The 10,999-nt window shown below is 40.6% G+C and overlaps 1 protein-coding gene across 1 annotated transcript in view; it reads left to right on the top strand.

Moving 5' to 3' along the window:
• The first annotated feature begins 1,360 nt into the window (after positions 1 to 1,360).
• TNFAIP8 (TNF alpha induced protein 8) overlaps positions 1,361 to 10,999 on the top strand; it is a 64,925-nt gene continuing 55,286 nt past the window's right edge. Inside the window, exon 1 of the mRNA XM_035310540.1 lies at positions 1,361 to 1,382. The gene's annotated coding sequence lies outside the window, so the exon portion shown is untranslated. The remainder of the gene's footprint in view (positions 1,383 to 10,999) is intronic.

The following is a 10,999-nucleotide window of genomic DNA, read 5'->3' as shown; positions in this document are numbered from 1 at the left end:
CGGTCGCGCCGCTGCCGCCGCTCCCCGCCGCCAGCCCCGCGGAGGCGCCGCCGCCGCCGCCCCCCTCGCGTCCCCACAGTAAGTGTGCCAGGAGCCGGGGCTCCGGGCCCTCCTCGCCCCTCCTCCGCCGCCCGAACCGGCCCCGGCGCCGGGCTGGGACGGGTCCCGGAGCTGAGGGAGGGCAGGGCGGCTGTGCCGGGCGCGCACAAACGCGCCGAGCTGCGGGGGCAGGAGCTTCGTCGGAGCTGTCGTGGCGGTGCTGGTTGTGGGAGGGGTGGGTCTGGCTTTGGAGTACGGCCAAGGGGCTCCAGTCCTGTGCGGATCGAGGAGGCAGAGCGTGGTTCAGCGTGGGGTTTGTCTGTTATGAGGCTGGGTAGCCAGACCCCCCGTTCCGGAGGTCTGTCTGCCTGCAGAGGTCTGTTACGTGTGGCCAGGCGTGTGCACCGGTAAAGCAAAATCAGCCCGAGTGGTGTTCCCATCTGCACTCACCTTGCTCCCTGCACTGCTTTGCTTTGCACACACCATCCCATCCCGCTCCGTCGCCGTAGGTTGAGTTGGGCTGATGGACCTTCCTTCCGTTCCTCATCCTGACGATTTAGGTTGCTGCTGTGTGCGTGGGACAGGAGGGTAGCACCTTGTGTTTCCAGGCATCGGAGTTTTACCTTTGATAAGCATGTACCGAGTGTTAAATGAACAGAATGCCTTTTTATCCTTGCCTTGTTTTAAAATGAGGAGGAGAAGAAAAAAAGCCTCCTTAAGGGAATGAGCAACTCAAGTACTAGACGAAGGTGTCTACACGTTTATTGCTCCTCTCAGGAGTCTCTTTCCTAAGAAGTCAGAAGCGTTTTCTGCTTCTGTCAAATAAACTGCATAAAAGTTTGTTGAGACTCGAAACGGGGCCTGGTAGGAGAAAAAGTCCAGAGTGGAAGAGATGTGCAGTGGAAGGAAGTCCAAGAACTTTTTTGGGAAGGAAAAATTGGTGAACTTGGAACACGACTGGAAGCAGGAAGAAGGAAATAAAATGTTCTATAATGCTTATTTGTTTATTTAACCTGGAAGCGTACATGGAAAACCATCGAAGTTATGGTGCAGACCTGTGGAGGAGCGCAAATGCATAGGCTCGAAATGGAAATCGTTCACTTGCTGTTTGCCTTGGTGACAGGAAGCCGCTCGCTTCCGTTAAATAGTAACTAGCGTAATCTGGTCAAACCTCGATGTCAGCGAACTTTGCGGCTTAATTTGCCTATTTTTAGTTTTCTTCAAATACTTGACATTAGGTAAGGAGTAATAACTGCTGCTTCAGATGACTGAGGAAACAATGAAATGGTTGAGGAATCTCAACCTTGGTCAACTTCTGATTGTCAAGACAGGTCCTCCAAGAGGTTGGTAGAATGCCTGATAGTCTTTAAAGCAGGTAGTGTGTCCCTGTGGATTATACAAACAACAAAAGTACTTGATAATAAAGTAAGGTACGTAAACAGTAGCTGGTCTGAAAGAAGCTACATCGGTATGATAAATTTTCTTCTAAATTCCTAATGTTTCCTCTAAGTTTACCTCTTAATAGTTTTTTTCCTAGGATTTCCCTTCATTTTTTTAAAGTCATTCTTACACCTGAACAGACCAAACAAAAAAGGTTCCTAAAAGATTAAAAAAGAAAAAGTCACTAAGTGATATTTGTGGCGATTTTAGCATTGCTTATAATCCAACTAAATTTCTTGCTTAATCTAAATGGTTGGAAGTTTGTTTTCAACAGTTCTTATGGCATTGGAGTAGTTTCTGTCTGCTTGGGAGTACTGTCTGGTTAAACGGGGTTTCTAGCTGCTAGCATCAGAGAGATGCAATACGAAACATTTGGATTGTACTTTCTTTCCTCTTTTTGTTGTTGTTGTTTTGTTTTGTTTTGTTTTACACCCTGTGTGGTTTCTTCCTAGTTTTGTTTGTTTGTTTGTGTTTTTCCTCTGTTAGGTAGGCCATGCAAATACTTTCTTTACATCTTCCCAAAATGACAGATTTCTTATTCCTTTTAAGTTAGGTTTTGTGTATCAGGTTGGTCAGATGAACAAAAGAAAATGTAACTGAAAAATACAGGAAGATTGCATGTAAGGTAGGTCTGAACATGCCTCAGGATCTATTTCCATATGTACCACAGTTCAATCTGTTGTTTGGAAGGTCGATGTAGAGAATGTTGTACTCCAAGAGCTGGAGAGTTAATGGCAGATGACTTAGGGACTTCTTCAGGATTGGTGTTCCTTTGGATTTTCTCTTCTCTTCTTGCAACCTTTCTCAGCTGTGATGTAGCAGAAGGTCTGGTCATCTTTATTGGAGACTGGCTTTGCAATCAAAGAAAGTGGCTATGGCTTCAAATTAGTTACGGTTTGTTTATTTCCCTTCGCCTCCAGCATCCTTAGATCATAAGACCTGGAATAAATGTTACATGTGGTCACGAAGAAGTTAAGATGGTATTTTGGCAGTTAAGCAAAGTAGCCAGAAGTTTCACCAGAAGTTCTTTCACTCCCTTCTCGTGTAATGCTTTGCTCAAACCAGAGCTGCCTTTTGCAACTTGAGCATGGACTGACCTCACCCTGTCCTGAGGAGTTTGGATTTTGTGCTATGAGATCGAGGTATGTGATGTGCAGAGCACGGGCCATTTTCATTACCATTTCTAATGCCCCTTCCTTGAGGCTAAGAGGGCAGAATACTGGATTTAAACTAGAAGCATGTGCTTCAGGTGCTGTTTTCTGAACTGGTTATTCAAACCATCATTTAAACCGAAAATACCACTTCTCTCTTCCTGTCACTCTGGTAAAGCCTGGGATTTCCACAGTGGCCTTGAATTTAGTAAGATAGGTGTGTGAGATGAGGCATCAGATAAAATGCATGCCCTTTAAATGATGCGTGTTAAGACTCTCCGTTAATTTCAATTCTGTTCTTGTGTAGAGCCCCAGAGGGTAAGAAGGAGGGTAAAAAGTGTCTCAGATGTTGATCAAACATTACAAGGACTTCAGAGATGTTAGGGTGACTTTAGAGGTGCTACCTACCTCTGAGATGATAAAACCATTAGGGGGCATTGGTAAATTGTTAAAATACATGCTAAGGATTAAGGTAAAGAAGGTATCTTTAGTAAAATTTGTGTTTTACCCAATGCTTTATCTTTAAATGAAAGCATATTTCCTAATAAGTGAATTTTAGCATTATGTAGCATTAGTTTAATCTTAGATCTCATTTTTATCCCAGAAATAAAGTTGGGTATTTTTAAATTTTCTAAACATTTAGTTGTGAAATTCAGTTTCTGTGATCGGATCAACAAACCTTTCCACTCTCCTGACTTAACTGAATTATAATGACTTTGGGTGTACAAAATATATGGCATACTTGTCAAAACACAGTTTTTTCTTCCTCTTTATGGAATAACACTGTGAAGAATACAGTAGCTCTATCCTGCAGAAATCAGGTTGGTGCATTGTTTTCTAATGGTAGCTACTTGGGTGCCTGTTTGGCTGTGAGTTATAGTTGTTAAATTACCTAGAGGAGGTTTGGGTGAGCAATGGGCTGGGCTCCAGCTGCATCCACAGGGGAATACTTGGTCCATTTAAGATGTGTCCGGAGGTCCCAAAATTCAGAATTAACCAGTGGAAATGCTGTGTGACATAGGAATTCTATATTTATTACTGAGGTCAGTAGCTGAATTATTTTTTTGTGGCGATTATTCAAAATTAGCTATCTCAAGTAAATACGATTTTTTTTTCTTTTTTTTTTTTTTCTTTTTTTTTTTCCGCACAGTGAAAGGCTTCATTGTAACTTTATTTTTGCTTTAACAGCACAGCTTTATGGTAGTGTGTTTGAATGCTGTGCCTGCTCTAAGGAGCTGATCTTGAGAGAGCAATTCAGGAAATGGGATAACAAAGCAAGCTTTTAAAAAACAGTGACTAGTGTTCGATACTTTATAATTGTATATGCCTTACTTTCTTATAGTGTCTTCATTTCATATTTACAGTTCAACTTTATGCTAGTCTTTTTTTTTTTTTTTTTTTTTTTAAGAACAGTGTAGTTTGTCTTATGTGATGCTTTGTCTGCAGAAGTTGCTGTATCAGATATATTCAAGGTTGTCCACCGCAAAACACATAATCGTAGTCCATGTTATTCCTCTGTGCGGGAAATAAGTGGAAAAGGATAGAATAAATTAAACTGGAATTTACTGAGAAGTGGGTCTATTCTGAGAAAGCATACCTGCCCACGATGATTTAGAAGATCTTTGTCCCTTGAACTTTGAGGTTGAATACATATTTGTGCAGGAAATAATAATTTAAAAAATGTAGCTACCACTAACTGATTTTGAAGCCCTCCATTCCGTCCAGCATAGATATAAAACACACAATTTTATCAAGTTGGTAGTTTTGGATGATGTGTTAAATATTATTGTATTTAACAAGAAAGAATATACCTATGAGGGAAAAAAGTGCATAAGAAGGAGACAGTCTTGTTCAAAAACATGCTAAAGTGGAATTTATCAAACAAAATGCTAACACATTTCAATGATTGATTAGAAAATATGATGTCGTTAAGCATCCTGGTTCTCCATGAAAATGAATTTTCCTCTAGTTTCAAGCTGAAATGAACTGGTACTGGACCCAGTTCTTGTACAGCTGTGGCAACCACTTTGACTTTGGTAGGTAATACTGATGTATCAAAAATATATTGAGTCTACTGCAGAATATTATATTTATCTGAAGAAAGTATCTTATGTGCAAGTACAACAGGAATTCTGGAAGTTAATCCAGAAATCCTGAAAGTAAACCAGATTTCAGGTGATCAGGACAGTTCTCTGTCAAAACTCTGTTACCAAGCCCTCCAGACATCCACACATCACTGCTCTCACTCAGTCCTAAAAGAAACAAAATTTACCTTCATGCTTCCTCCAGGTCTGGGCAAATCTAAGGTGTAAGTAAGTCATTGGTATCAAAGCCAGGGTGGGGAAAAAATCTTTTTTTTTTTTTTTTTTTTCTTCTTCTTATAACTATCAGATTTCAAAATGTGTGTTAGGCAGCAACTCATTTTATCCATAAATGGTCCTTTATAAAGCAGAAGGCCTTTTTCCTGTTAGACATAAGTGCTCCTAAAATATAATTCAACTTTTTGTCAGTGTCAGAAGTGAATAATTGCCATTTGACTCACTGAAAACATTTTAGTTTTATTTTTATGCCAGTAGTTTTGCAGGGGTTTTTGGTGCTTCTTTGCTTTGAGGAAAGAAGAGGAAGTTGTTATGTCAGTTACTATTAATAAAGCATTGCAGTTTTACATGAAACAATCGGTTTTTAGAGCTCTCCCCGGTATGTTTATGTTAAATAATACGAAGTATCTTAGATGTGGCTAAAACACATCGTCACATCTGTCCCAAAATGTTTTTCAGATTGTGGATTACTTAAATACTTGTAGAAAAATGCTAATTGATATTGGAGGTCACCTATGATTTTCTGTCTCGGCTGCTGCAGGTGGTACTCTCCAAGTACTGAGTATGTGCAGGTGTAAGAAAATATAGACAAGGGTCTACTTAAATGCCCTGTAGTTAAGTCCTAAGTGTTAAGCCGGTCTAGAGTATTTCTGGCTAGATATGTGGTCATTTATGGTATCCTTACAGACTTCTTGGTAGAAGAGAATTTGTTTCATGTATGTGCGTAGTCCTTGTATGTTAAAATAATTTTCAAGTACTGTTGAGAAACCCTTGCCTATCTTCAGCTTGTCCCACATCCTTCCTCCCCAGCTGGCACCACAATTTCTGTGTTTTACCAGCTGGGCTTCAAATGACTTTTGTAGTTCATGCTTCTTCGCAAGGTGAAAAAAAGTCAAGAAAATTTTTTTCATCAAAAATTATTACATTTTTTTTTTTCTTCTTCAAAATTCCAGGTCATCTTCACGTGTTTATTCAATAGACACTGATATTGCTTAAAATTTTCTCATCTTCCTGTCTACAGAACTGTCTTTATGAATACTAACTGCAGAGTTTTTATTTAAAAGAAAAATCCATTTCTGAGGATAGTTTGTCGACATTCCTAGAGCTTCTTGCTCAGTGATGTATTTTAATTGCTGACTTGATATTGAAGAAAGTAATTTACTACTATTGGGCCTTCAGCTTGTAGTGTTCAGGATTCCAGACATAAAACCTGTCTCAATTAGTCTAGACGTAGTCTTATCTATGGTATTACTAGCACTTGTAACTGCGCTATCGTTTTGGAACGATAAGAATGATTTTGGAAACAGAAATGGGTGTTTTAGGGGCATGTAGGACTAAATTATTATAAGATAAAAAGTAGAAGTAATTTGCAAAAGGTACAGAGGGGAGAAATAAAATGTAAATAGAGGGTAGAACAAGAGAGACAAAGCAGAGCTTGTTTTAGGACTCTGCTTAGCTATTCAAAAATTTACAAGTCAAGTTGGAAGAGGCAGTTGATAACCTTTATCTTTAGCTGGCTATTATTACAGTGAAATATGGAATAATATGGCTCGAGTGCTTTTTTTGTGTCTCTGCTGTCCTTGAAATGCTGCATTGCTTACATAACAAAATCTAAAAGCTGTCATCTAATATTTTTATGTTAACCTTGTGATACAAATTGACTCTGTTGCATTTGAGATAAAGGACAGATCTGCAACGGCGAGAGATGACAGGTTAAATAAAGACTTGTATTTTTTTTTCCTCTTGTACTTCTTATAAGTTAGTAAAAACAACTATTTAAGAACATGCAGTTCATCTGTAGGGATCTCTCCTGCTGAAGTCTCAAGTGGATTCAGGATGAGTGAAAAACACAAGAATACCTTCAGAACAAATTTGCTACAATGTACTTAGATATACCTGGTGTGTGTGTGTATATATATATATATATATATATACACACGTATATATGTGTTTCAAAATGATTTAAACACATTGAAGGGAAATTATTGTCTTTTTCATCTGTTTGACTACTGCTTTCTTTTTCTTCTACCACTGAGTAGTACTTAACAATAATGTGGCTAAATGACAGAATCCTTTAGCCTCCTGTCTAATGAAATAACATCGTGAAATAAGATAATATAGATCTGTTACTATAATCAGTGTAATGGAAATATTGATACTTTTTCTAGCTGCCAGCCCTTTTTTTTCCCAAACATTTGACAATATATTGGTAAGTGGAATTGTTTCTCATTTGAAGGTGTTGCTATAAAAATGGTTTATGTGATGCTTCTCTGTTTCTTTGAGTTTCACATCAAGGTCTTATCTCCTACCATATGTAAATGCAATTGATTATTTCTGGGTACATTGACATAATTTGTTATCCATTAAGTTGTTCACTGTAGCCACTGTAGCACTTTGATGTATTGGATTATCCTCTTTTATTTATTTTTTTAAGAGCTTTCTAAATCATTTTTTGCTTGGAAGCTTTTGAAAATTTATTAAAAGTTAAATGTAGCATTGAATAATGGCAGAAATGTGATTAATTGAGGAATCATAGAATGGTTTGGCTTGAAAGGGATCTTAAATATCGTCTAATTCCAATCCCCCTGCCATGGACTTGGACACCTTCCATTGGACCAGGTTGCTCAAAACCGCATCCAACCTGGCCTTGAGCACCACCAGAGATGGGGCATCCACAGCTCCTCTGGGCAATCTGGTCCAGTGCCTCACCACCCTCTGAGTGAAGAATTTCTCCCTCACATCTAATCTAAAACTACCCTCTTTTAGTTTTAAACTGTTACCCTTTGTCCTCATCTTTGAATTACAGAGAAATCTCTCTAATACAAGCTGTCAGTCTGTGTTGTGCTGGTCTGCAGAGAACCACGCTGGTCAGTGAAGCAGAAAGTATGCTGATTGCCACCAAATGCATTTGTGCAGTTTTACTGGTGGTATGTGCTGTACAAGTGATTCTGAACACAGAGGTGGATAGCTGTGAGTCACCAGAAATGAGAGCTTTGCTGGTGATGCCAGGAGGGCAACTGGGAACAGAAGAGAATGAGTGCTAAATGTGACCTCAGCAGAAGGTAGTCAAGTGCTGTGTACATTTTCTTTATTTATTCCTCTGAGGTGTTCTTCCACTGCAAACAGTAGGCTGAATAGGAGAGAGCACATGAAAACAGATGAAAGCATCTATTGAAAGCATGTTCCAGGTGACATCAAAAGATGAAGGACACAGAATATGGCCCTGACCATTAACTGTAGTTTGTGTAGTAATGGCCATCTGATCTGCCATCCCAAAAAAAACTGTGATTTAGTTTACTGTGGTTTCTAATGAGCTTTCTGCGGATTTTTTTTTCCCTGTAGTTTGGTTGTTGTTTTCCACTTCTACAGACCTTCAGCATGGTCATTTTCCCATAGCTTGTTTGAAATTTAACACATTTACACAAGCATACATTTTAAGGATCTTGTTTTACAAGAACTGTGCAGTTCTATGTGTCAAGCTAGGTTTTTGGTTTCAGTCATTGTAGAGTAAGGAATTTTGAAATTCTTTCCTGAGTGTTTGGATCCAACTGAGGGGAAGCCAATGTTTCAGATGTATAAAATCTGTCAGGAGAAGGGGCCTAAGAACAGTGTATGCTGCTGTTGTATACACAGGAAACCATGTCACAAATACAACCCTCTTTGTTTAAGTGCAAGAGGTTGCACTGGGTGGCAGTTTGGGGAAGGAGAGTGTATCATTACAGTGGACTTTGAGATTTAAGCTGAAAATGGTAATAAAGCAGAACTCTGTACTAGCCAAGCTTAAACACAGCATGCACCATTTAGCACCATTTTACAGGTTAGTTTTACTGCATTTGAAAGAAGTCCACAGCTAAAAGTGTGGTTATGACCAGTTTGCCTTTGTTTGCCTTACAACCATGTTATTGTAAAAGAGGTCATAGCACAAGCCTGAAAATTGGCATTCTGTGTCTTGAGGGAAATGATTGCATTGATGGACAGATAAATAGATGGGCAAAGTGATAATTAAATAATTAGCTGGGAGGAGTGAATTCAGAACTTGATCCAAAACTGGAATAGCAATAAACAGCAGAAGTATCAAGGAGCATAAATGGACTTCTTGAGAACAAAAATGAAAGACCTAAAAAAAAAAACAAAACTTCATGTATAAGTTTTTGTTTTCTTTTCTTTTTTTTTTTCCTTGATATGAAAAGCTGCATAACACTATAGCAGTGTAACCTAAGGCTAACCAAAAACATTTGGCAGCAGTGATGGCAGAAAAGAGGTGTCTTTCTCAAAGGATCCTCGTGCTGCGGAAGCATGGCAGTCTGACAGTACCTGGTGGTGAAGATTTTCCCTGCGCTCAGTAAGACCCTACTGTGAAAAAGTGGCAGAGATAGTGAACTAAAGCTTTTCTAGATACTGTTTCTGTTTTGGGTGGATATGAGCAGAAAAGGGGAATTGGGTAATTCCACAGGGTAAAAATTCTGAGATGGCGCATGGGCTTTAAAGCCAGCGCACGTCTCGGCACCCGTTGTGATGCCCGTGTTTGTGTGGGGACGAGCAGGCCATCGCACTGTCTGCCCTGCTGCCCAGGGCTCACGGTGGGGCCACAGCTCTCCGTGAGGGTCAGCGGCCAGGGAGGTGTCCCACAGCACAGGGACACCTGGAGCACAACCACCAGGATGTCATGGTGGCAGTGGGCTGTGCACCAGGTAAGTGCTGTGCAAGGCCTTCACACGCGTCACAGGATTGTGGTCACCCACCCGGAGCAACCTTTAGTAAAGCTCCAGTGTCAAATGGGGGTGATTGTCTCTCCTGTGTCCAGCTGGGTGGCTAACTGCGAATCTTCCAAGGCTGTACTGCACACTGAGGGATGTGAGCATGTTGTTAATTGCTGCCACTTTCCTGATTTCCTCTGCTCAGGTAAATCCACTCGCACAGTTTCCCGCAAGGGCGACACCTATGTGCCTGGCTAATTTGGAGGCAATTCATTCAGGTGCTTCGTGTTGCTGTAGGGTGCCCATGAAAATAGAGTGCCTTGAGTTTGTTTATACCTTACCATGTTGTAATTAAAAGTTTCATACCGTGGGGTGAGTGCTGCTTGGTGAAAGCTGTACACCCAGAGGGCCTCCACAGCCAGAGCTGGGGAAACCAATGTACACTGGATAACCCCCACTTGACTCTCACCCTGTTTGATTAACAAAAAGCATAAGGAAAACAATATTTCTCAAAAAATAGATATGCAGAGACCTGTTATACCCTGCAAGAATTTTAAGTTAAAAACAGATTTTCAGTTAAAAAGCTCTATTCTCTATATAAGGCCTCAGAGCACCTTTGACCGCTTGATCCTGTCACCAGTGCCAGTCACCCCAGCGTGGTGTGGCTGTCCTATGCAAGCAGCTGAAAATCAAATCACATAAATGGGTCTGCTCATAACTGGCAATTTGATGGCATTTCCCTGGCTGGCACATCCATCTCTGTCTGTCTGGGCAGCCTGGTGGCAGAGTAAGCTTCTCTTGGGTCTGCGACAAGTCGTTTCCCAGGTATACCTAATGGGATCCCTTCTGCCGGATGGCAGTTTAAGAGCTGTGTGGAGTGGAAGGCAGTGAAGGCGTATGGTGGCTGCTGGGCGAGGACTGGGGGCTCCCACACACCCCATTACTTCCAGCTTTTGGGGATCAAGGTGTGTGCTGGGCCCACAGCAGAGCACGGCCCCAGGCAGTTGTGTCCACAAATTAGGCTCCTGTGTCTGAAAGCTTAACACATTAAGCCTTGGAACAGGAAAGGGCTGTCTGTATGAAGGTGATTATTGTGGAACGGTTACTCTGTAATACTGAATGCATGACGCTTTATAACAAAAACAACTCCCTTCTTGGATCCAAATCTTTAAATTAAACTTTCAATGCAAGATTGTTTTGAGGAAACAAAAATGGCACAGTCAAGTGCTTCAAAACCATAACCTTTTTTTCCCCTCTATGTGGTATTTATGCATAATTCATTTTTTAGTTATAAACAGGCAATGACAGAGTATTTCTAACTCTTCAAGAGGGAAACCTGAGTCTGTTTGTCAAT

Source organism: Oxyura jamaicensis, chromosome Z (assembly GCF_011077185.1).
Source record: "Oxyura jamaicensis isolate SHBP4307 breed ruddy duck chromosome Z, BPBGC_Ojam_1.0, whole genome shotgun sequence".
NCBI lineage: Eukaryota > Metazoa > Chordata > Aves > Anseriformes > Anatidae > Oxyura > Oxyura jamaicensis.
Note: the sequence above shows the minus strand (reverse complement) of the source record. Positions and strands in the feature narration are given on the sequence as shown.